Source organism: Heterocephalus glaber, unplaced genomic scaffold, assembly GCF_053883595.1.
Source record: "Heterocephalus glaber isolate CG9 unplaced genomic scaffold, H.glaber_assembly_v1.0 deba00001447, whole genome shotgun sequence".
Taxonomy (NCBI): domain Eukaryota; kingdom Metazoa; phylum Chordata; class Mammalia; order Rodentia; family Bathyergidae; genus Heterocephalus; species Heterocephalus glaber.
This window is the reverse complement of record NW_028258299.1, coordinates 1,568,049-1,588,821: the sequence shown is the minus strand read 5'-3', so window position 1 is coordinate 1,588,821 and position 20,773 is coordinate 1,568,049. Positions and strand designations below refer to the sequence as shown.

At 59.7% G+C, this 20,773-nt stretch overlaps 1 protein-coding gene and 1 long non-coding RNA gene across 5 annotated transcripts in view; one reads left to right on the top strand and one right to left on the bottom strand.

Moving 5' to 3' along the window:
- Nucleotides 1–20,773, bottom strand: part of Prdm16 (PR/SET domain 16) — a 282,822-nt gene that overhangs the window by 116,108 nt on the left and 145,941 nt on the right. The gene's annotated exons all lie outside the window — the stretch shown is intronic.
- LOC106007680 (uncharacterized) lies at nucleotides 1,048–6,793 on the top strand. Its single transcript, XR_015452468.1, has 2 exons — nucleotides 1,048–1,534; nucleotides 2,878–6,793. It is a non-coding gene; the product is annotated as an uncharacterized LOC106007680 (long non-coding RNA).

Below are 20,773 nucleotides of genomic sequence, written 5' to 3'. Positions count from 1 at the left end.
ATGTGTCCTCCATGGGCCCAGGCCACTCAACAGCCACCGAGGGCTATGGGTGAGGCCACAGGGTGACACTCCTTGGCACCTGCTTAGTGGGCAGTGGTGAGGCCCCGGCAGGAGAGAAGGGGATGAGGGGCTGGGCTGCCCGTCCCTACACACATGTCCAGCCAGTGTCCACCACCCTCCAGAATGACGGGCCAGGGGACAGTCAGCTCCAAGCCCACACACCCCCGTGCAGTGCTGCTTTCTCCGGACCCACGCCGTGCCTGGCTGCCTCCCTCCCGGGAGCCTTCCACCTCGGTCAGCCATGTTCTCCGACAGACATCAGTGTCCCAGTGGGTCGCTCCCGGAGGAGCTGGCCAGCGTGGCCACGACTCTTTCCTGAGCCCTCAGGGACATGCCGCTCCTCAGCTGCCCTTTTGGTGCACGGCGCCTGCGGCCTCCTCCCCTGGGTCTGAGACTCCAGGCTTGGACGACAATGTGTGTCCTTCCCAGGGAGCGTGGACAGACTAACCAAAGACAGAGCAGGGGCGGACATGGCCCCAGCCGAGCCCTGACCACAGGTTTCTGCACCCCGGGAGGTGTGCCCAGGTCGGCTGATTTTTTTGGCAAGTGGCTTTCAGACACGAGGTCAGGGTCCTAAGCCGATGAGCCCAGTGCCAAGAGTCTTTTCCTGCCTCATCTTGGTTAGATCTCAGGAAGTGTGCCCAGCCTTGGACCGGGATGGCGTGGCCTGGGTGGCACAAAGCATCCCAGGATCTATACAGCTGGGGGTGCCAGGCACAGTGTCCGAGCTCCAGGCTGGGGGACAGGTCTCTGGGCAGAGGAGCTGGGGACCACGCGGAGCCCCTGCCGCCACTGTGCACACCAAAGGCCCAGAGCTGCTGGCTGCCAGGGCCGGCCCAAGTTTCCAGGGCTGGTGCCAGGACCTGGCGCCTCTTGACCTCTCCATGGAAATGTCCGCCTGCCAAGGCCCAGCCCCCGGCCCCAAGCACATTCCTGTTCTGAAACACTCTGAGAACTCACGCATAGCCCTGTTTATAGGTGGGAGAGCAAAGCCAAATTGGGCGGCAGATGCTTCCCATTTGCCCGTCCACCGGCGTCGTCAGCAGAGCAGTGCCGGTGCTGCCCTCAGAGGCTGGGCAGGAGCAGCCGCGCATGGCACCCCCAGAAGGTCAGGGGGGCCCCGCTCAGCAGGACCGTCAGGAGTAGGCAAGGTACACAGACCTCTCTCTGGGGCCCTTGGCTCTGTGTCCAGGGCCTCCGGACCCTCTGGGAACACTGGGCCCCAGCACCGCCTTCCGGACTGTCCCCAGGACCCCTGCTCTATGCACCCATTCAGAATATCTGCCCAGCACCTGCTGCGCCCCACCGACCAGGGCCGGGATGTCAGTCACAGCCCAGGCACAATCACCGGGTCTCAGAATCTCAGCCACGGCACGTGTTCAACCCCAGGTCCTGGCTGACTCGGCCACAGCTTGGGGCCCTTGTCCAGGCCAGCACTCCTTCCGGGACACCCCACACCCAGGGCATAGCCAAGGTGGGTCCATCTCAAGTTCTTGTTTATCAGCACTTCTGTTTTCAGCTGCAACAACTACCTTCAGCCTCAGAAGGGGTGTCAGCTCACACCTATGCCGTGGCCCTCAGCCCGAGCCCAGCCCCTCCCAGCCCCATGGACGAGGGGTGTGAGGAAGGCTGAGGCCCGGGCGGAGAGCTCCCTGGGTCAGGTGCTGCTGGAATGGGCTCCTTCCCCTGCACACCGAGCCGGGCTCCCTGGAGGAAGTCACTTCCCGGATCTGTGTTGGAGTCCACAGGGAGGGTGGGAGAAACTGAGGCAGAAATGCTCTCCCTCTGGTGCAAACAGAGAGAGTGGCACATGCCCCCCGGCCACCTGCTCCAGGCGTGGGATGCGGGCCCTGGCCTTTTACCGCTTGTCCACAGGCACTGGGGTGCACACACACACTGGTGCACACGCCCAACACACCCGCCCGGCACCCGTGGTTGCTGCTTCTCTCTCTCCCTGTGACTCGGTTTTCGATGCTGGCAGAGGAATCATGGGTAGCTTTGACTCTCGTATTTAAATATTCTTGGTCTTTCCCCTTGACTGTTTCACAAAGAACATATATCATTATCATGACTGGGGAAAAAAATCAATACTTCTTTTAAAAGACTTGGATTCCACAAGGTTTTGTCGAAACCGAGCTCTGGATTTGGGTCTGTCACAGAGCAGGCAGGGCCCAGGTCCGGGGAGGGGCTGCAGGGAGTGCCCGTGTGCCCTGGGCTGGCAGGCCGTGTGGGTGGCAGTGCTCAGGACACGGCTGGACACAGCCGGGCGTCCCTGCCACCTTCCCCTGGGGCCACGTGCAACCTGAGCTCTGGACACAGCCTTGACCCTGGTGGGGCCTTGAGTCCCGCTGTGGTGTGGCCTCCTCTTCCTCTGCCCTGTGTCTGCTCACTGAGGCCCACCTGGCCTCCCCGATGGGCACCCAGTCCCCAGCATGAGGCGCAGCCATTGAGGAGGGACAGGCAAGAGGGCACTTTCTGGGCAGTGAGGCCTGCTGCCCCTCCCCCGCCTGCCTGCCAGGTGACAGTGGCCTGTGACCTGGGTCCCACTGAGTCTTGGGCCTTGCCCCAGGCTGTGCAGGAGCCACGGCTGCACCTTGCTCCTCAGCCTCTACTCTGCCGAGGGCCTGGCCCTGCCCAGGAAGGTCCTGCCCCGCTCTGCTGAGATGCCTCAGTCCTCCTGGGTGGGACAGGCCCTGCAGTGAGGTCCCTGGTGACATCTGCCCTCTGGCAAGGGGAAGCTCCGGCTGTGCCCCAGCCTTGAGCCCAGTGCTGCTCTGAGGGCACTCACAGCGTCTCCCACACCCACTTTCTCTGCAGCGGCGACGCAGAGAAACTGGAGCCTGGAAGCCGTCGGCCGAGGAAGTGGCCATGATGACAGACAGAAAGCACAGAGTGAGCCTGGGCTCTGCTCCTCTCTGGGATGGCCGGCAGGAAACGGCGGGGCCAGGAGAGGCAGCGGTGGGGGTTTGGGGTAATTAACTGCCGAGCCCCGGAGGGCCGAGCCACAGTGAGAGGGGGTGCCCAGGACCCTCTGTGCTGTGTGCAGGCTCCAGGTCCCCTGCCGCTCCCACCTGGGCAGTGGAGGTTTTCTGGATATAGATTCATCACCCAGAAAGTTGTTCATGCGATTGGAAGAGCCCCGGGCGTCACTTCCTAAGGGAGTGGGGCCTTGGATCAAAATGCCACGGCCAAATCTAGCCTCGAGCTCCCCACAGGACAGGCTGGGGCACTGGGTGTCATGCTTGAGTGCCACACACCCTGCGGACACCGCTGAGGTCCCAGGGCCCATGCTCCAGGCCCGGCACTGGGGTGACGCTGCTGTGTGTCCATTTGCTAAGGAGCATGTGGGTGGTCGGCAAGGGGGTTTGCAAATGCCAGCTGCGTTGCCCCTGTCAGGACTGTTGCTGTGCATCGGAAGATCCTGTTCAGATGTGGAACCAGCATGGCCACCGGACGCTGCAGGCTGCCTCGGGCGCCTGCCCACAGCAGGTGTCTTTATTCCCATGTGTGTGGCCCCAACAGCACAGGCTGCTGGTGCTGGTCCAAGGGGCCATCCTGGGGAAGTGGCCCTTCCTCAGCACTCCCTGGAGACATCCTCGGAGAGGATCCGGGTGTCAAGGAGCCCCAGGGACGCCCTGGAGGGTTTTCTCTGTACCGGTGGGGACGCTGGGTATGAGACGAGAGGTACAGCTGGCGAGGATGGGGTACCAGGGCCTGGAGGGGAAGGAGGAACCTTCCAGCTCACATCAGTGTTGTCCCGGATGCAGCCCAGAGGCCGGCTCCGCCAGCCTCCCAGGGCCCAGCGGAGGGCAGAGGCAGTGGCCAGCATGTCTGTCCGTCTCCACTGCCCTTAGCCTTTCCGGCCTGGTTCTTGTCTGTCCACTGGCCACTGTGCACAGTGACCACGGGCAGCAGTGACGAATGGCTGGTGTCAAGGCCTGTCATGCCAGCGGGGTCCTGGGGGAAATGCAAGGGACTCTCAAAACAGCTTTATTACCAACCTGTGGCCGCAGGATGATCAATCAAACTGATCGGTGGTGGCAAGCGTGGTGAGGGATGGGAGGCAGATGCCGGCCTCTCAGTGTGGGCTCCACGCTGAACTTGACCCGTGTCTGACCCTTGTGCCTGTGTGCACCTTCCATTCCCAGCCGGCTGGGGTGGCGGGGTGACGGGAAAGGTGGGCAGCCCAGGGATCTGTCGGGCAGGCACAGGAGCTGCCGTTCAGGAGGAAGAGAGGCGGCCGGAAACTCGGGACCCTTCTTGGCTGTGGCCCGACTCGCGGGCCCTGGGAAGCGCCCGGACAGGGGTCCGACTGGGCTCTGTAGACAACGGGACATGGACCCCAAGCTCCCGCAGGCCAGGGGCTGGGGCCCCTCGGGGACAGACACTGAAGGAGCCGAGGTCTTCTGGCTCCCGGCCAAGGTGGCTCTGGCCCTGGCTGGTCTCGGCCTCGTACCACCAGCGAGCGGGCTGGCTACCGCTGCAGGGGCCTGAGCTGTCCGGCTGCTTCCCGGCTTCCTTTCTTCTTCCTTCTTCCTGTCCTTTTTCCTTTCCTTTCCTCTTCCTTCTTCCCTTCCTTCCTTTCTTCTTTTCTCCCTTCCCTTCTTTTCTTCTTCCCTCCCTTCCTTCAGGGCCCCAGAGGCTCCTCCAAGGCTGGCTGCTGCCTGAGTGGCTGCCCAGCCAGGTCCCTGAGCTGGGACAGCCTGCAGAGAGCCCCTGGTGGGACTGGGTGGAGGAGAACCAGGCGGAGTGAACCAGACCCTTCTTGGGGAAGAGACTGCAGCACAGGATCTTTTAGCCAGATACACTGTGAGGAAAAATAAACCTGCCTCCCAGAACGCAGCCTTCCAGCCACCCGTCCTTGGAGCACCTCGACTCTGGGCTTGGGCAGGTCCCGGCCGTGGGTGATCAACACTGCCAGTGTCCGGAGACCAAAGCTGGGGAACGTAAGCAGCTCGGCAGCATGAGGGGCTCTGTGGCGGGTGTGCTCCAGGGACACCCCAGGGACACCCCAGGGACACCGGGCCTCAGGAAAGGGAAGCCTTGTCGGGCACAATGCAGTGGGCTCAGGAGGGACCTCGAGGCCCAGCCCCCACTCAAGGGCAGCCGCGGCCAGCTGTGCAGTGGGCACAGTGGCCGAATCTCCTCTGCCCTCTGGTTGGTCTTGTGGACCATGTGTCACCCTCAGCAAATGGGCACCCCAAGCGCAGCAAAAGGCCCCTGGAGCCCACAGTGTCCTCCCTCACGGGGACCAGACGGGGTTCCAGAGGGATGGGAGGTGGTAGGGCCAGAGGTGGCATCCACTGTGCTCACGTGCCCCAAACTGCCACACCCCAAGCGCTGCCCTGTGCCATGTCCCCACCCCCTGGACAGGCCCACCAAGCCCTTCCCGGCTCTCTCTGGGGGTCGTGCAGAAGGGCACGGGTGGTGGAGAGGCCTTGGAGGCAGCCGTGAACAGGGGCATGGCAGGGTCTGTGGTGCCCGCGGAGGGCTCCCGCCACTTTCTCATGCCCGGCACCCTTGCTCCTTCCCGGTAACTTGTTAGAGCGCCTGTCAAGCCCAGGGCTGACAGGCTGATGTTACTCACTTGGCTGGATTCTGGAAAACTCAGCCTCATTTGCCAGGCAAAATTAACGAGAAAAGAAAGCCCTAAACGAGATAGTAATTTATGACTTCCACTGGGCCTGTCCCTCGGTCCCGGCGCAGAACGGCAGGTCTCATCTGAAAACACTGCCCGCTGGAGATGGGGCTGGCTCTGCCAAGTGTGCCCGAGGCCCACTGGATCCTGGCCTCTCCCCGGAGGGGCCTTGGGGGACCTGCGGCTCCACATTGCCATCTACACAGTGGTAGCTCTTGGGGCACCAGGGGTTCACAATACCCACTTCCAAATCTCAAGCTCAAAAGAGTGCCCCAAGGGTGTTTATGGATCCTGCATCCCCAGAGCAGGCGCCCATGCCTGGCGCTGGCTGCTAAAGGACTGGGGCCCAGGACCCACATCCCAGCGGGGCTTCTCCCTGCTCCAAGCCCTCGCTGCCACAGCTCCCCTCCATACACACACAGGAGAAGAATGTAACGGGAAAGCCAGCCATGCAGCAGCAGCAGCAGCAAAATAACCCTTTGCTAATGGCTACCAAACTTGCTGAGTGTCACTTCTAGCTACTCTGTGCAGGGAGGGCGTGCAATGATCATGCAGCTCACAGACAAGGCCTCTCTCCGGCAGGAGCCGACATGACAGGGCCTGGAAGGCAGGTGCTACTGTAATTAGCTATTGTTTGACTATCAAAAGTCAGGGCTGATTAAAGCCACTAAGCACAAGTGCACTATTTTATTTCAAAGAATATTATGAACTGCACGCTGAGGCCCTTTCAGAGCGGACCTTCCTTCCGCAGCCGGCTAAGAGCCCATGCCAGCAGTAATCAAACGCAAAATCTGCATAAACCTTCAGGGTTTAATTCAAGCAGAGACCTTTCATTAGAAATATGTTACTTTATGAAATCTGGTCGCCAGCAAGGGGAGAAAAATGTGACTTCTTAAGAAAAGTGAATGGCACCTCTTTAGTGATTAACCCAAGATTAATGGAGGCCCCCACTGCTCGGCCTAAGTCCGTTTTATTGCTAATTCATTTAGGTACCATTTCAGATACGCCTGATGAAAGTTACCTGCCAGGGCGTCAGGTTTTGGCAAGCGAGGATAGCCATTATGGGCAGAGCCCAAATACACTTTTGTTAAAGAAGCTTTGAAAGTGTCTTGTGTGAGTCCTTTCCCCGTCCTCTTAAGGGACATTCTGTTTAATGTGCTCAATTAGTTAGAAATCCGGATCCTAGACCATTAATCCGAGGCTGATGCGGCTGTTTCACCTTCAGACGCTCTTTTTCCTGCTTCCCTACACTGAGCTCAGAGACGCACATACTCTCACACGCACGCACGCACGCACGCAACGCTCTCCTGTGCCTGCACACCCCTCCTGTATACATGTGCACATGCATGTCCTGTACACACTCACATGCCTGTGCAGGTGCCCACACATGGCTGGGCTTGTACACACACATACACATGCTCCCCGCACACGTGCACACACAGTCACGTGCCTGCGATACCTTCCCATGCCTATGCACACACACCTGCCACACACATGCATACACACCCATGCACACACCTGCCCCCACACACGTGCACATGTGTGCGCCTGTACACACACACAAACACAAGCTCACACCCCCACACGTGCACACCAAACACTTGCCTGCACCCCAAGTGCTCAAAGGATGGGAAGATGCTCAGGGCCCCTCACACATCTGGTGGAGCTCAACCCCTCCCCTGCTCCCCCACAGCACCTCAAAGGGCAGAGTAACCTTTGTCCTTCTGGGTGCCGGGTGGTGCCCCAAGGCAGAGCAGCCCCCGTCCTCAGGAAGAAGCCAGGTCAGGTGAGAGCTGGGCAAACCTGTCTGGCCACCCCTTCCCACACACCTGCCCCTGCTCCCCCCAGGGGCTTTGCACCATTTTCTCTTCCTGCAGCCCACACCCAGACCCCCGCTGCCCCAGTGCAGCTGCCTGTGCAAAGGCACACTCTGGAGTGGGGACACCTCCTACGCCCTCCACTGGGGAGGTGGCTGAGAGTCACTTTCTATCCAGATCCCCTGTGGCTGTTCCCGCTGTGAGATCCTAGGGCCCCACTAGGAACAGCAGGGTCTTCCAGGAAGGGCCATGCAGAGGGTCTCTGCCCTGGGGGCTCCAGGGCCTGGCCCTGCTTAGCCCAGGCAGCTGCATAGATTCGGGGAAGTGCTCGGTCCCTTCCTTGAGGTCCCCTGGCAGGAGAGGACTGGGGCTTTAAACTCTGACTTCCAGACTTCCAAGACTCCAAACAGACCCCCACGAGGCCTTCCTCCCTGGGCCCACGTGGAGAGCCCTCAGTGCCGACACCTGCTCCCCCCAGAGCCTCCTGCCCAAGCCGCTTCTGCTGCCTAAAGAGCAGGAAACATGGAAAGATGTCACCAGGCTGGGGCACTTACAAAGGCTTCAGAAGGGCCCTCGGCCACAGGGCCAGAAAAATCAGGGTCTTTGCATCTCCTAAAGCAGGTCCCCAGCGCCAGGGCTGCCATGGGGCCCTGGGTCAGAGCGGGCGCAAAGAAGGCAGCTCAGATTCTTGGCCTGGAGGGCTTGGGGGTACCATGACCGGGTGCCGGCAAGGTCAGGATGCCCTGGTGACCATGGTGGGCTCTCGGGCGGGAGTGGCCTCTGGTGATCTCACCCGTGAGCCTCCTGGGGCAGACCACGGCTCTTGCTGAGGGCAATGGGTGTTTTCAAGGCCAACTTTAGAAACGGAGGGGCAGGCTTCCTCCGCAGGGGCGGGGTCCCCTGTCCCACAGGGCTGTCCCCAGCAGGGGCCCACTCACCCTCCTCTGCCCGCCCTGCCCAGCAGGCTGTCCTGTCCTCTCACACCCCGTCTGCAGCTCTCCTGTGAGTGCACGTGTTAATTATCCTGCCACTGCTGTAATTTCTCCCCGTAGTCCATTAATTAAGGGGTCACAATCCCAGAGCATGTTTACCCAATAAGCTTTCTTTTTTAATTATCCTAATTGCTTGGAGACTGACAAAGACCCTGCCCTTCTCCTTCCCCAGTGGATTAGCACATGACGGATGCACTTCCACCCACACCCCCTGCCACCCTCACGGAGTGTAGGCCTGCATCCCAGCTGCTGCGCCCACGGCCTACACACGCATGCTCACAAGTGTGTGCAACTGTGAGCCGGGGCTGGTCTGGGCATCACATGGCCTGAGGGCTCCTGAGGTCAGCATGGAGTCTGCTGGTTTGCACTGACATTGGGTATGAACCAGAGCATGCCCCCTCCCAGCAGAACCGGAAACAACAGTGTGAATGTCCTGCTGGGACTCCTACCTCTGATTCGGCTGAGGACACTCCAGGGAGACCCCTGCCCTCTGCCTCGGCCCACCATGGCTCCTGGAGGGGAGCAGATCAGTCTGCTGTCCATCTTCGGATGCCCACGGAGCTGCCATGTGACCCAGCGGTCCCCTCCTCCCAGGAGAGTTGGATTCACCTCCGTGTTCCTACAGCTCTGGGCCTGGCAGCCAGGGGTGAGCAGGACCCTGGCCACTGTGGGAGAGGGGACAGATGAGGCATGGTCCATCCACGCCTGGGACCCATGCTTAGCTTCAGGGAGGAGCGGAGCACTGGGGCCACCACATCACCCTGGGAACCTGCGCTCGGGGGAAGTGGGCACGAAGGCCACACACTTCAGGGTCCACTCTGGGAACAGGGAAACTGGTGCTGCTGTGGGTGCTGGAGGACAGACGGGAGCAAGTGCTGCCTGGGGCCGGGTCCCTCTGGGCTTGGTAGGAATGCTGGGTAGAGGAGTGGAGCACAGTGACCAGCCGGATGCCACCACGTGGCCGCTCTGAAATGCTGCGCTGAGTGTTTTATGACTTTCACCCCAAGAGAAACCAGAGATGGGCTCCACCATGCACATCAGCCACGGTCCCAGCTGGAAGATGTGGTTGGTCTGGGAAAGGGGATGGCAGGGGGTGCCAGCCTGCCCCTCCCGCCATAGGGGAGACTGCCAGAGACCCGGACGGCGCCCGCACGGGTGGGCAGCAGAACTCAGCATGGCTCGTGCATTCGCTTCCGCCCAGTGGGGACCATGCTGTGCCCACCAGCCTGGCAGGTTCCTGGGCGTGGGACATTAATGTGTGGCTGTGAGGGGAGGGAAGGGTCCTCGCACACGGTCCTCGGGTGCATCAGGGGTGCACAGCGGTCCTCAGCCACCTCTACTGCTCTCCTGGCGCCCGGCTGGTCTCCAGTTCTGTGGGAGTTTACGTCTCTTTAATAAAGATTAAGATGTCAGAGGGCCAGCGCTGCACAAAATCCCACTTTGATTAACTTCTCATTACCAGCTGGAGAGAGCGCAGCCCGTTTCAGAACTTCCGAAGCGGCGTGGTTCCCGGACAAGAAAATGGTTATTAAACACGCGTTTATGACGGCAGTGCTCACGGCCCTGCTGACTCAGCGAAGGAGCCGTGCATCCCAGCTGGACGCAGGACAATGGGACTTAATGAGCAGTGACCGTGTGGCCTTGCCCCGGCAGGAGCTGGGCTCTGCCTCCCAGGCTGGCGTGGCCCCAGTGAGGGGGTGGTGAAGGATCCGGGAGAACGGGGGTCTCAGGCTGACCTGGGGCCTCAGCGGGCATGGCCACCAGAGCACCATGCTCACCATGCTGTCCGCCCAGACGGCCTCACCATCTCCTTCCAGATCAACTCCAGCTGCCACTCTCAAGTTCCCAGCATGGACCCCGGGGCCCTGGGCAGGAGCCTGGGCTGATACTCGGGCACCCCAGGCCCAGGAGGGGCCCTCTCTCCAGGGCGATGCTTTGTCCTCTTGCCAAGTTCTCCCGAGTCACGTGATCCTGGCACCTGCCTCTTCCTTCAGTGAAAACCTTCGAGTGACGCCTCCCTGTCCCCGCCCGCAGCCCACTCCCTATCAGCGTGGCCAGAGGGGGTCCCAGCCCTCCCTCGCTCCTGGCACGGGGGAAGCTCCCTACTCGGGGGTCTTGAACAGCTGTCCCCTCCCTGGGACACTCAGTGCTGCCCTCCAGGGCTGTCCCCCTCAGATGTCCCTTCAGCCCCATCCCCAGATAGCCCTTGACCTATGCCCTGCCCCACGGCCCCTCCTTGGCCTCCTCCTTCCTCTGAACCCTGAGAACTTCCTGCATTTTGCCTCTTCGAGGGGATGGGCCAGTGCGTGTCAGAGTCCAAGGCAGGTGTAGTTGTGCTCAGTGAACCCACGCAGAGGGCCCACAGAGGGGGACAGGAACTAGCAGGTCGTGTGCCAGCCCAGTGACTTTGCAGCTTTAGGCAAAGCCCTTTGCCTCGGGAAGGCCGCACTGTGAGGGGGATGGGCAGCACATGAGGGAGTCACTGGCTGACGATGAATGTCACACTCCCCCTGCCCTGATGCCTGGCCAGGACACAGAAGGCCCCTGCAGGTGGGGTCCTCCTTCAGTGCCCACCTTGTCTGGGTCACCCTTGGGGCAAGAGGTAAGGTTTGTGGGGTAAAAATGTAGCCCTGACCCAGAGGACCTGGCCCAAGCAGCATCAGCTGGGCAGCATGGGCTGCACTTGGAGCACAGCGGGCTTGGGGGCACCCTGCACCTGGGGGCCGGGTTGCTCCCCAACAGGGGGCAATGGTCTGAGCAGCGAGGCCATTGCCCTGTGGCTGGACTCCTCTAAGGGACCCAGGGTGGGAGTCAGCAAGCAGCTCCAGCCTCAGGACCAGGCCCGAGCTGGAGAACGGCACTGCCATCACCAACAGGTGGACCGGTCTGGAGTGGCCGGATGGCAGCAAGGGCAGCGTGCACCACATACTGGGGATTGTCCTCGGGTGCCAGTGAGGGCCTGATTTCCTACCCTGGGGTCAGCCAGCCACAGGCCCGGAGGGAAGAGCACCCCCACCCAGCTGGTGGCCATGACCTCCTTCTCAGAATGACCTTTCTCTGTCCCTGGGCGACCAGACACATGTGGGCCAGAGCCACTACAGGGCACGGTGGGATGAGGCAGGCCTAGGAGACTCGAGGGTGTGTGGCCCACCGTCCTGAGGAGCCAGTGCCCCAGTCCGCCCCCCTGGGTGCATCTCGTTCCCTAGGGGCCCCTCCGCCCACACCCTGCCACAGCACTCACACTCAGGGGCAGAGGGCTTCTCAGACACCTCCACTGCCCTCCACCGCGTGCAGCCATTGGGGTCGGCATGGGACCAGTGGGGTGGAGACCACAACAGCAGCCACAGCCTGGTGTTCGAGGTCCCCGTGTCTCTGCCACTGCCCCTTGCTTGGGCCTTCCCGGAGCAGCCCGTGTGGTGCTGGAGGCAGTGGGGCCAGCAGTGCCTTGGCTGGGGCCCCCACGGAAGCCAATGGCTTGGGCTCCTCGGCTTGCTTGTTTTCTTTTCAGATGAGCCCCTGCCAGCTCACAAGTGAGGTGCTGCCCCCACCCCAGTTTCCATGGTCAGCAGAAACAATGCAGAATTCCAGAGATAAGGCAGCCCGGGGTCTTGGGAGTCCCGGGACCCAACTGGATGAGCAAACAGGAGCCTGGGTCATCTGACCTGGCTGGGTCCCTTACGGCTGTGTAGTGCTGGGCAGGTCACTACACCGTGCTGTGCCTCCTGTCCTCACCTGCACAGAGGGGTCTGGGCGCTGGCCCCGTATAGCAAGCATGCCGACCTGGGACACTTCAGCCACACACGGCAGACAGGTTCAGGATTTCCCTGCAAGCATCTGCGCCCCAGCTGTGCTTAGCAGCAGGGCCATGGTGGGTGGGAGGAGGAAAAGGGCAGAGGAGCCCAGAGCAGCGTCGTCCCATCCCTGTTGCTGCCCTGTGGCCCTTCACCAGGAGGCAGGCGGGCTGCCTTGAGGCACTGGGCTGAAGCGACGCCCTGGGGAGGTCTGCTAGAGATGCCCACGATGAAGGGTGAGACGGGTCCCAGACCACCGGCAGGAGGGGCGCCCGGGGTGCAGGTCCTCACAAGGCTGGGCTGGGTGGGCCTGCCCTGCGTCCAGGTTCCGCAGTCTGCGCCTGGGCAACGCTGTACAAACAGGCTTTGCAAAGGCCTCTGCTTTCTCACCGCCTCCAGCTCTCCAAACGCACGTTGGACCAACTGGCTTATCGGAAGGGCCGTCTGGCAGCGAAAGATGTTTCCCTGCATTGTGAAGCTTCGTGGAAACCGAGTCATGTCAGCCCCAATGACAAAGGAACTCAAGCGTTTGAAATGCAAAAATATTTTGACCTGACTACATCATTTTTCAGAGGAAAAAAGCAATTCACGGCTCACAATTCACTTGCTATCTCGCAGGAAGTCCTGTATTTCTTATTAACTCCCCAAGGCCCACTTCTCTGCGTGAGAGGTCGTCTAGGAAGGCCAGGGTGTGAGGGTCGTTTACGAGTTCTCTTTCTACCTCTTCCTGTTGTTTTTTCTTCTTGATACCTTGCGTTTGTGAGGTCCACTCACCAATGCTGCTCCGGGCCTTATCTCCTGTGTCCTTGCAGCCCCAGAGCTGGTGTGGGGTCCAGAGTGTCTGCCTGTGTTGCCAGGAAGAAAGCAAGACCCTGAGAGGCTAAGAGATTTGACCCAGGTCACACCAGTGGGTGGTGGAGCCAGAGCTGGAGCTCCCATGGTCTCTTGTTCCTCCAGGGACAGCCTCTCCTGGATCCTTGGTGCCTCAGGGCATGATTGTGTCTCAGGACCTCAAGGGTTCGTGGCTGTCATTGTCATCACGGTCATGGCCATAACCATCACAATCATCACCTTCCTAAGCACCAGCCCCTTCATACTTCATCACCACCGCCTCTCACCAACACCATCGCCACTACGACCACCATCCTCAGCACCATCCTTATCCTTTCCCATCCTCCCTTTACTACCTTCACCATCACTGTCACCGCCACCCTCACCATCCTGGTCCCAGCCTTGCCCTTGCCCTGCCTGGAGCACATGCCAGGTGTTATTTTATGGTGCTGTACAGGTTTTTAGCTCATGTCGTCTTTGAGGTAGCAACTCCTATCATCTGGATTTTGCAGAGGAAAAGAGCTGAATGAAGAATGTGCTCTCATGGAGACTTTGGCCTCCCGAGGTCTTCCTACTCTGCAGGTGTCCTGCCCACCCTGTGCTGGGGACAGCCCGTGTGGCTTTCTGGATGGCTCTGTGTACTGGTCTATGAATTACAGCGATGCAGACACCCGTGTGCCTTGGAAGCTGGTAGAGGGGTCTGGTTCCCAGAACCACAGGCAGAGACAGCTCAGGCCACCCTCCCTGTGGGGAGCACTGTAAAGCTCCCCCCCCCCCGCCCCAATCCAGGCTGCCTGGGCCTGTTTGAGGAATTGTTTCACCCTGGGAGTGAGGAAGGGGCTTGGCAGGGTCCAGGAGCAAAGTCACACTTCCTGGGACATAGTCTGCATCTGCTCCAGAGAGACCCACATGACGTGTGATGCCGGAGCGCGGGGGGCAGAGAGGGACTAAGGTGTGACGAGCACCCTAGGGACCCTCTGGAGGCTGGTGTTTAACGAGTAAACTGGGTTGGGGGACATTTCTTGTACCAACAGGGGTGGGAAACAGGGTCACAGCTCAATGGCTGCTGAGAAACAAGGAGGAGAGGAGGGGAGATGCAACCCAGGTCCAGGCCAGAGGCTCTTGCAGGGCCCCTGGGTCAGGGTTGGGTCCCAGGGACACACACTGCCCCTGAGGGTGTGGGCTGCTGGCTGTCCCATCCTGTCCACTGCTTGCCCTGGGACTGGGGCTTTGAGGGGGAGCCTGGTGGCCACTTCCAGCTGTGTGGCCATGGGAGGGAGTGTACCTGTCCACTCTGCAGCTTTCTCATGGACACTCACAGGGAGGACTGCAGCTGCCCCATCTTGGGCCCTGGCCTGTCCAGATGCAGCCTGAGGTCCTTGCCTCTGTGACCATGTGCCATGGCCTCTGCCTCCTGGCCTTAGCCCTACTGTGTCTGACTTTGCAAACAGGATGCGCAGCGTCACCAGGCAATGCCACCATGAGTTGGCCATGGCTGTGTCCCCTCCTGGCCCTGCTAGAGCTCCCAGCATTAATCCTGCCCCAGAACCTTCTGCTTCAGGCCTGCTGAACCCTCCTCTTGGAGCTGGAGGGGCAGGGGAGCTCCTGGGGGACTGCACATGGGCAGACACGGGACAGATGTGTCCCTCACCCCCCAGCTCGGTCCCGCCCGGTGGGGTGGCTACTATGAGCTCTACTCTGACGTTTTTCTTCACCTTCCAGTTCCCTCTCTCTCCTCCCTCCACACCGCTTGTCCAAAACAGAAATACAAAGGGAGGAAATCTATTCAAAATTCCTCCTCCTCATTTTATTTTTGCATCTCTCTGGGGTGCCCACGCTTCAGATTCTCTTCCAATAATTATCTGCCCTTCTGGGGCCTTGGTAACCCAGAGCCCTGCGTTTGGAAGATGAGAACGAAGCCCTGGCCTGGCCGCGCAGGTGCGGTGCTGGCCGGGGTGCACTGCGCGTGCGCGGCCCCTGCCCGCTCCCTGGCTGGCTGTGGCCGTCTCAGGGTTGTTTTGTCTTTCCTTCTCCCCCATCGCTCCAGCTGATCCATGATGAACACCACGCCAGACTCTTTATGTGATCATTTTCGGTCCCCGGCAATGCAAACATTTCTGTAGCTAATCCTCCGAGCCCCAGCCATTGCTCAGAAATAACAGAGGCAGGGCTCCAACGTAAAATCACGCGTCTCGCTCTTTATTACTTCATTTATCACCAGCGCACTGGAGAAACATCTTGCTGACTGGGTGAGAAGAAACTGTTCAGCAGCAGGGCCTGGCTGATGGACGTGGGTGTTGGGGGAATAATGAATCCTGTTAGCATACGGACAGGCCAAGGCCGAAAGAGGGTATTAGTCAAAGGAGGGACTATTACTAAACAAGAAAATGGTTCACTCATACGGAATCTGTTAAGAATCCACTCTTTCTGGCCAAAATCAATTTGTTTTCCTCACCATTCCTGGCATCTAAGGTAAGGAGGGCTGCCCACCACAGGTCTGCTAGGCATCTCCAGCGGGCAGTGACACGCCCGCCACCCAGGCACGCAGCATAGGGGATCCCCAGGAGAGCACCTGCCTCTAAGTGCGGTGGATGCTGGTCCAAGGGAGCTGGGGACACCAACAAGGAAGGTCTCCAGGCTCCTCTCTGCCCGTGATGGGTCTCAGAAGAACTCAGACCTCCTCAGGGCAAGGCCCTGCAGAATCCAACCTCGAGTCTCCAACACCCCGGGCAGCTTCTCCCCACATGAGGTGCTTACGGGGTGTGTGTTTCCGGGCTGAACGAGGGGAGGGAGGAGGAGATTTGAGGCCCTGCGGAATTCCCTAAGGGACCTTCCCGGGTGAGCGTGCCTGTGCTGCATGACAAATGGCCTTCAAGACACAGGGACTCGAAGGGCCGGAAAGTTCCATCTTCCTGTAAGCCCAGGGTGAGTCGGCACAGCTGTGGCTCTGCGTGGCGGCACCTCAGGCTCTCCAGAGCCTTCTGGCTGAGCATCTCTCGGACAGTGGGCCGAAGGGCTCCATCTACCCAGCCCCAGCACCCAAGGGGTGATGGGAAATACTGAGAATGTGCAAGTTAAAAATAATTCATTAAGTAAAAGACTTGTCACTAATCCTCCTCAAAGCCCCTCCCCTGAAACACACTCATCCCATTGTCCTTGTCGCTTTCTGAAGCAGTTCTGGAGTCCTCTCTCTTGCCTTTAGTTGCACCGTGTGGCCTCCTCGATGTCCTGAGTAGATTCAAAATGATGTTTACTTTTCGTGGTCCCTCCCTGCCCCCTGGACTTTGGGGAAAACTCAGAAGTTTCAGAGTGCCAGATCCGGCAAACAGGGCAGATGAGAACACTGTCAGGTTTTTACGAGCCTGCCTTCCCATGGGATGGCACTTGCCAGCAGCATTCAGGTTTCTGATTGCACTTCATAAAGGCATTCACCAAAGAGGACTCCAGAACTGCTTCAGAAAGTGGCACGAATGACGAATAAGTGTGCTCAAAGAAGAGTATTTGGCGGGGGGCGGGAGGGGGGGTAGTGGCAATGTGCCTTTGTAATTCATTTTTTTTGGTGATACATTTTCAAAACGTAAACATTCACTGTATATTTTGATCACACCCAGATACCCAGGTCAGCTGGGACAACGGCCCCACACAGAGACAGGAACAGCAACCCCAAGTGCAAGGGCTCTGAACCCCACAAGTCCCAGCCAGACAACCCTGTGGTAAGTCATGTGCGGTAACAGGTTTGCCATCCACAGACGCTAACATGCCCACAATCAAAACACCCCTAATGCTACTGGCGTTACAACAGTCCGCAAGCGGTCACCAAGAAGTGACTGTCACTTTGGCACCTCCGGCCTTCTCACACAGGTGTATCTTTTCAAGTGTGTGCCTTTCATAAGATCTGCGTACGTGCCACTTTGTGAAAACCTTCCTTTTTTTAACGAATACTTTACTTTTTAGAGAAAATTTAAATTTATGGAAAAACAGGTGTAAAGCACTGAGTCCGCTCGTTGCTGCTCCTCCCTCCTCTCTGCCTGGACTCCCCACTGCATACATTGTAGCAATTAGAGAGCTACTTTCTCAAGAGGGATGACCCTCACAGACACACTGTCATTACACAAAGCCCTGGGTTTCGAGTTGCCCATTCTAGGGTTTGAACAAAGGTGCCAAGTCCCGAGTCTAAGACGATGACGTCACAGGCACTGCCCTCCCTGGTCGCCCTCTGTGCTCCGCCGGTTCATCCTCCCTTCCCGCCGCCGGACACCTGATCTTTTTCCTCACCCTATAGTTTTGCCTTTTCCTGAATGTCAAAGTTGGAATCACGCAGTGCGTATCATTTTAGGTGGGCTTCTCTCACTTAGCAACGTGCACTTAAGATTCCTGCTTTTTTCTTTTCTTTTCTCCTTTGTGCCTGGATTGCCAAGCCCTCTTCCGAACACTGGGTTATCTAAATGTCATTTTTTAGCCCCCAGCAGGGTTGATTTGTCCTCTCCTCTGCTGGTTAACCCGGCTGCCCATTAGTCAGCATAGCGCCAGAAGTCACCCTGGCCTGCTCTTCTGCCTCTAGCTCAGTGTTTTCTTTACCAACTCCCTCCCAGCCAAGGGCCCTGGGCACAGGCGAGCATGCCTGGCATCTCCAGATGGCTGCTTCTTCCCCACAGCTGTGGGTCTAAGGCCGCAGCCTCTGTCTGAGGAAAAGACAGCCGCCCTCAAGGGCATCCTCGAGGCCCACCTCGGGCACAGGGGAAGGAGGCAGGCCAGGTGGTTTGGATCCCGGTGGTCTCTCTGCTCCCTGTTTCTTCGCCTCGACCTGGGCCCCATTCCCTAGCAACTCCCATGAAGGGGTGACCTGGGAACCAGCCAGGTGTCAGCCAGAGGCCACACCCCCAGGAAGCCTCTGTCCCACACCCTGAGCCACACCCTGGGCTGCCAGACACCCGTCCCCAGGCAACAGCTTGCTCTGTGCCCAGGCCTATAAGTGATCACATTCGCCTGCTGTCCCAGGAGCATGTCCCCTAGCCCAATGCCCCAAGAAGGATGGCCATCACCCAGGGCAAATTGGACCCAGCTGTCAGTGCAGAACCTAGCCTGGTGGAACCACCGGGTCAACTTGCCCACATGAGAGAGTCCATGGGACTGCTTTAAGCTACTGGACATTGGGATTGTTAACCAGCGCCATCACTGCCACGGCTGACAGATACACCTGCTCCCAAGGACTGAAGTGACCCAGGCTTGCCCTTCTCTGAACTCAACTGTACCCACAGTGCCCTGTGGAGCAACACCACCTGGCACTTGAGGACATCTACAACTGGTCTTCTCCACTTAACAGTGCTGCCTTGGGCCCTGACCCACCCGTTTCCTGTTTTCCTCACAACACAGTGAGGTAGAGATGCTTGGCTGCATGGAGTGACGGGCAGCACGGTGTAGGGCGAAAGGACACTCCCTAAACACAGCACAGGATGTGGGCTGCCTAGTGCTGGGCACGAGCCGCCTGTGTTGGTGGCGATGGCCGTGGGGTGGGGGCAGAACCCATCCTGCATGGCCACACGTCTGCCTCTGCTCCTGTCCCTTCACACCGCCTTCTGGCCTACACCTTGGCCCAGGCAGGGAGCAAAGGTCCGTTGCAGCAGCCGGGGCAGGAGGGGACCCCGCACACCATGGTGTAAGCAGCAGGCACAGGAGCTTGTAAGGGTAGCCCTGCCGGGTGCTGGTGGGGCTGCATCTTCTCTGGGACCTGGCCGCCTTACTCACCGCCCACTGTCCACAGCTGGGGTGCAGGGCTCTCAGGCAACAGTGACTTCTTAGAGAGGGGACACAGCCTCCCATGAGGCCCTGCCTCCTCCACAGCCCAAGCCCCTCACCTCCTCCTCTTTATCCGAGGTGTCCAGGGCCTCCCCAGGCTGTGTCCACGGCAGGTGCTGGCCCCTGGGCTCTGGGACACCTGTCTGCGCAGGACCAGAGCGGCCCTCACGGCTGCGATGGCAGTGCTCCTGCCAAGGAGATTCAGCAGATGCTCTGAAAGGTTGGCCGGGGTTTGTCCCTCTGGGGGTCTCGGTGGCACTGGAGGAGAGACCCTGCCCAACCCAGTGCCGACACGAGGTCCTGTGTGTGAGCACAGAGCAGAAGAGGCCAGTGGGCCTCAGGGCTGATATATATTTCTCTCCTAATAGTGCAGCACAATTTAATTAACTCGATATTACACCTACCTGAAGACTGCAGCCCGGCTTATTGACGCCTCCATCTGCCTCCTATAAAGCTGATAATGCAGTCAATAAATCCCCAGAATGGGGCCAAGAGGCGTCCTACTCCTCCGGCTTCCCCAGCACGCCCTGCAGGGCTGCCAGGGTGACAGGACTGGAGAGGCCAGTGTGGGCCCAGGCATGACTGACACACAGGTTGAGCTGTGGACTCTGACCCTTCAGGGCTGTGAGGGGAGGCGGGTGTCCACCAGAGGGCTGCACTCTGGGTGCTGCGTTCTAGCTGCCAAGGCCACCAAGGGTGACCCTGGTCCCCTGGTTCGCATGCCCAGCCAGCAGTGCCCACTGCCCTTACCACACACCCCTGTCCCGCTGTGCCCATGGCTCCTTCTCTACTCAATCCTCAGGCCACGCAGGTGCCGGAGCCTGCAGTCTGTTCCCATTTGGCAGAGGGGGGACTGAGGCAGAACACTGGACTTCAAGGCCAAGGGCCACACTGTCTGTCCTAAGTCAAACCAGCTCAGGGGAGGCAGTGACAGGCCAGCTGCCCCCCGGGGTCTCTGGGGAAAGAGTTGCCCCGCTGCTGAGCTGGGGGATGACGCAGGTGACATGCTCTGTGTGTCCTGAAACTGGGTGAGGGTTTATCCACTGTCAGCAGGGTAGAAAAGGGTCCCTAGCGCCACCTGCTCTCCTCTTGGAGCCAGGAGCCCCCAGAGGGTGCGCCCCTCCCCAGCCTCTTTCCCAGCTGCACCCCAAGGCCTTTCCAGGTTTCACACTGGGCTTCTGGGTGAAGAGGAAGCCAGCCTCCTCCGCCTCTCACAGAGAGGGACTGGAGAGGGACGTCTTTCCTCCCGCCTGCCCAAGCCCCAGTCCTCCGAGCCTCTGCAGCTGAGTGGGACCAGGCCTTCCTCTGTCCGCCACACAGGGCCCTGGAGACGACACGAACAGCAGCAGGTAATAAATTACTTCACAGGAAATTAATTAGCTGCACCTCTCCCGGCCTAATCTCATGGTTTAAGCTGATTTAAGGGATCCTCAGGTGGGAGTGGGGTGGGGGTGGGGTAGGCAGCAAGCACCAGCTCAATTTAGAAAATGGGAGGCGGGAGGTTACATTTATAAAGTCGTCACCCAGCCTGGGGGAGCCCATCACTCACCCCACCAGGCTACCGACCATTAGTCACCCTTATCAGCTTGTGAAGGGGCCACAGTGCTCGCCCCACCCCGGGAGGCAAGTTCAGGTGCCTCCGGGGGGAGGTCAGAGTCCACCCGGGCCTGGGGCCTCCGAGGGGGCCACCTGAGCCTCCACAGGGCCCCTCCCTGCACCTGATTTTTGCCCCTGTACTGAGCCTGGAACGAGTGACGACAGCAGCGGTGACAAGGGGTCCTCCGTCCCCTGGAGAGGAAGGGTGGGGGAGGAGTCAGATGCCAGCTGGGCTGCCCCTTGCGGGTGCGG